A 4,482-nucleotide genomic window follows, 5' to 3' on the forward strand; every position below is an offset into this window, starting at 1 on the left:
AAACGACAGCGCTCAGTATATTCTTATATATAACATGCATAGGTGTGTACATGTTTATGCACGATGGAATGAACTCAATTTTGAAAAAAGGATATCTAAACTCCTTGATATACGTAGTTAACAGCAAAGTAAGACTACAAAAATGATTATATAATTTCACTCACTAAGAATCATCGTTCTTTCACTTCTACATGGTTATACTATACCTTATATAATACACGATGAGTAGCTTACTTTTTAATCATTAATAATAATTAATTAATTATATTGATAAAACTATCTTTAAGATACTAAATGACTGTAACACTATCGTTAACAATTTATATCTCAGTTGTAGATCACTCAATAATAGATAGGATAATAGATATATACTTTAGTGCACAAGCATTAGTAGATGAAATATTTTTTCAACACTTTTATAATACTTCTTGGCTAACAGTATTTGTTAGAAAATTATGCCAATTTTTTATCTAGAAAAACTCACTTTGCTTAGATTATTAAAGACTGCAGAGCTGATAAAAAATATATTTGAATAATTTGTATAGTATATATTTGAAAAGAAAAAATTATAATGAAATTATTTTAAAATAAGTTTTATAAGCAAACTATAGTTTGTAAATTAATGAATTATAAGGATAATTATCAATAGTTTATAAAGGATGACATTATTACTTTCAATACATTATTGAATTATCTATAAAAAAATATGTAAAAAATCTTGTAAGTTGTACAAATTTTTAATTCTTTTAACTCAATTAGTTGTATGCTTATATATATATATATGTATATATATATAAATAATTTTATAAAAATTATACAAATATTATCTCAGAAGAATTGTGCGAAAAATGTATAAATAACACTTTTGAATGTAAATCTTAAAGTAAATTTTAAAAATTAAGGGCTATTAGGAAAACCGCTGATTGCAAAAATGCTTATTCATGTTATTGAATAAATTTATTAAGATGTTTACGGGAGCCAGGATTAAAAAATTACGCATATATTTATATCTGTAATCCGATTTATGCTATTTATATTTTTTATTTCAGCCTTCCTCCCTATAGTTCAATTATATTTGTGTATGTCATAAATATGATAACAGTGTAAATAAAAGGAGAAGCAGACTGTCTCGATGATTCTTTATTCACAGTCTACAAAGTGCCGCTTCGATACTTCCAGTTAAGATCACCGTAGTAGGGTGGGTGCCTTTCACGGATGCTACATGGACATCCGTATATACTTCAACTCGGTGTTTCTCTCATTCATTTTCCTTCCTGGTTCTTTCTCGTTCTGTTCATCTTTTTCTCACTCTCATTATGATTCTATCTTATAATATATAAATAATATATAATATATAGATAAAATTATCGTCTTATAAAGTATAGTAGTAGAATTGAATAATACGCATTTGAAATGAAAAAATCGTTTTCTATTCTTGTTTAACCGATTTATTGTTGAAAAGAAACTAAAAATTTATAAAAACATATTACTATTAAACAATAACAGTAAATTAAATTATCTAAAGTATCAGAACAGATTTTAGGAAGATTCGAAACGATACAAGATGAGAGTACAAAAGAGTATTAAGTAATCGATAAAAAGTGGGGATAAAATTGTTACAATTAGTATTAAAAAGTAAAAACGAAATAAAAGCTTTCCAGTCAAATTCAGGAAAAAATTCTCCAAGTTTTCTTCGAAATTCCAAATAATTAAAAAAAAATAAGCGTTTTCAGTTGGCCATTACATATTTTCGCTTGTAAATTTTTGGACTTTAATTGCATGCTAAGAATATTACATAACAATAAAGCAATAATCCGTGTCAGGTCAACTTTTTCATTCTTGGACACTTATATCGGACACTTATATATTAAACTTAACAAAACCAAAATAATTGGCATAGAAAACATAATTAGAAATAAAAGAGTAAATAAGATGCAAAATCAATTGTAAACATAAAAATATTAAAGAAAAAGTAAGATAAAAATACTAAAAAATAATGAAAAGCGACTACACAAAAATAAATTATAAAGCATATTAAGAAGTAAAAATAATTGTAATTAAAAAAGAAAAAGAATAATAATGAATGTAACATTCATGCTATACAGTAAATCTGACACGATTAGAAAAAGTAAAATTTCTGTATATTTTTATTCATTTCGAATGAAAGGCTACGGATTCGATTTAAACTGATAAATAATCTTTACCGAAGAATATGGATATATGTGAATTAATACTTCCTCAATATTAAATAAAATGTATAAAACTCCATTCATATTTTGTGAGGATAAAATTTTTTATATTTACAGACATTTTGAATCATTTTTTTAATCATTAATGTTTATATTTACAAATGTTTTTAAATAATTAAATACAAATTTTGGGATAGTAAACAATTGAAATTATAAGCTGTATAAATAATATTACAAATATATATTAAATATGATTTTAGTCGTTAAAAAATATGGAAGTATTTATTGTAATCAATTTGAAGTGTTTTTCTACTAAAATTTGATAAAAAGTCGAAGTTTTAAAGTAAAAATTTAGCTTAAACTTGGAAAAGTTGTAATAAAATATGTTTTAAATGAATTTTGAGAAATTGAAATAAAAGATGTTTGAGAAGAATTTCGAATAGTGTTATTACCAGCACTTGAATGAAATAATACATCATATATAATCCAATAAATCATATATATAATCATCATATATAATAAATCATCCATCGAAAATGGAATATAGAAGTCCATTATGAGAAAGACTATAGTGATAGCTATCGTGAAAAAATCAACCATATTGCCATCAATGCCAATCATCCGAAAAGAAGCCACAGTTTCTTATGTTACTTACTTGTTTCTTTCTAGGAAGTTTATTTCAATCCCAAATACTGCAGAAAGTTTTTAAATAAATGAAATTTTACATATTTTTTTCATATAATTAATATTAAATTTAAGCATCTTTTACTAGGCTACATTACTCGAATGACAGTCATTGAACCAGAAAAAAAAACTAAATAGAAATTCAAAGAATAACTTACAAACTGAGAACTGGAATTAGAACTAATTCTATAGTAATAAAAAACTATTAGAAATAGAAGTAATTCTCTTTCTACATGAGTTATAATCAGTATCATACTCACACTCTCCGTCATTTCATATTCTCATCTGATTGAATACTCCTCTCCTGATATGTTCCAGTCTAACCACATAAAGAGCAATGAGCGCGCGGGCGCGCGCGCACACACACACCCAATAAAATTATAAATAATATCACATTATATATGACTTAATTTAGTTAAATATACTTTATTATATTTTTTATAGTGTAAAATCGTGCTTGACCCGTTTTTAATATATATTCAGGTAAATCGGCCTTAATATGTTTTGGCATTGATTCGTATTCTGGCACATGATCAAAACCTAAGAACTAGTTGGCTCAAAATTCGTCTGCTCTAGGTCATGGACTGTACGAGTAAATTAATCTAAAAGAAACGTTATACTTTTTCAATGTAGTAATAAAATAATGTCTGGTGCTTCTTTATTGCTTATTTGATATCAGATATTATAGAATTTCAAAGCTAACTTATCGATTCCAAGATTAATGTAATTGTGAAGCTTTTAGAAAAATCATAGGCAAATTAATATTTGATATTTTTTAATATATTGTGACTGTCGTAAATCTTTAATAGTTCGTTTTATAGAAAATTCATTTCTTTATTATACTTATGAAACATCAATCGTCTACTTAAGTAATCATAAGAGGATATCAGATAATAAACACTACACAAAATTCTATACTAATTATGCTAATTAATTATATCTAATATAATAAATTATTTTGAATGAAATAATACTGTTACTAGGAATAAGCCAACAACCATATTCTCAAGAAATATATTTTTTTCTACTTATTATATAATATCTATTAATCTAAATCGCAAAATTAAAAATATCAATAATACTAATATTCATTTGTATTCAATTTTTAATACAATTTTAATACTTATTTGAGTACTTATTTGAAATCACAATTTTTCATTGTGTTCTTAATATTGTAATAATATTAAAAATAGCTCAGAAGAAGAAACATTTTCAGATTATGATTTTCTATTTTTGAAAAGTACAAAATTATTCATGCATAGGAAAGAAAAAATATAGAAATATTTAATATATAATGCAAATATGATTAACGATTACAAGCGAAGCAAGTAGTTAAGAAAATTTCATGAAAAGCATTTTCATCTTAACGATTCTTCCAACTGTTAATCGATGGCTTAACGTTTATTCAAAGACATCTATTAATAAAATCATTTATTCTTAATCTTTAATATTGCTTACAGAAAATCATCTCTATTAACAACATAGAGTATAATAAAGTTTTACGAATAGTAATCATTAATATTCAAAAAGTAAATGTCTTTCAATTGCTATTCTATTCTACTACTGTTGCTTTTAATTATAATTTTGAGTTTTATATATAATAGAAATA

Source organism: Ceratosolen solmsi, unplaced genomic scaffold, assembly GCF_000503995.2.
Source record: "Ceratosolen solmsi marchali unplaced genomic scaffold, CerSol_1.0 scaffold148, whole genome shotgun sequence".
Classification (NCBI taxonomy): Eukaryota; Metazoa; Arthropoda; class Insecta; order Hymenoptera; family Agaonidae; genus Ceratosolen; species Ceratosolen solmsi.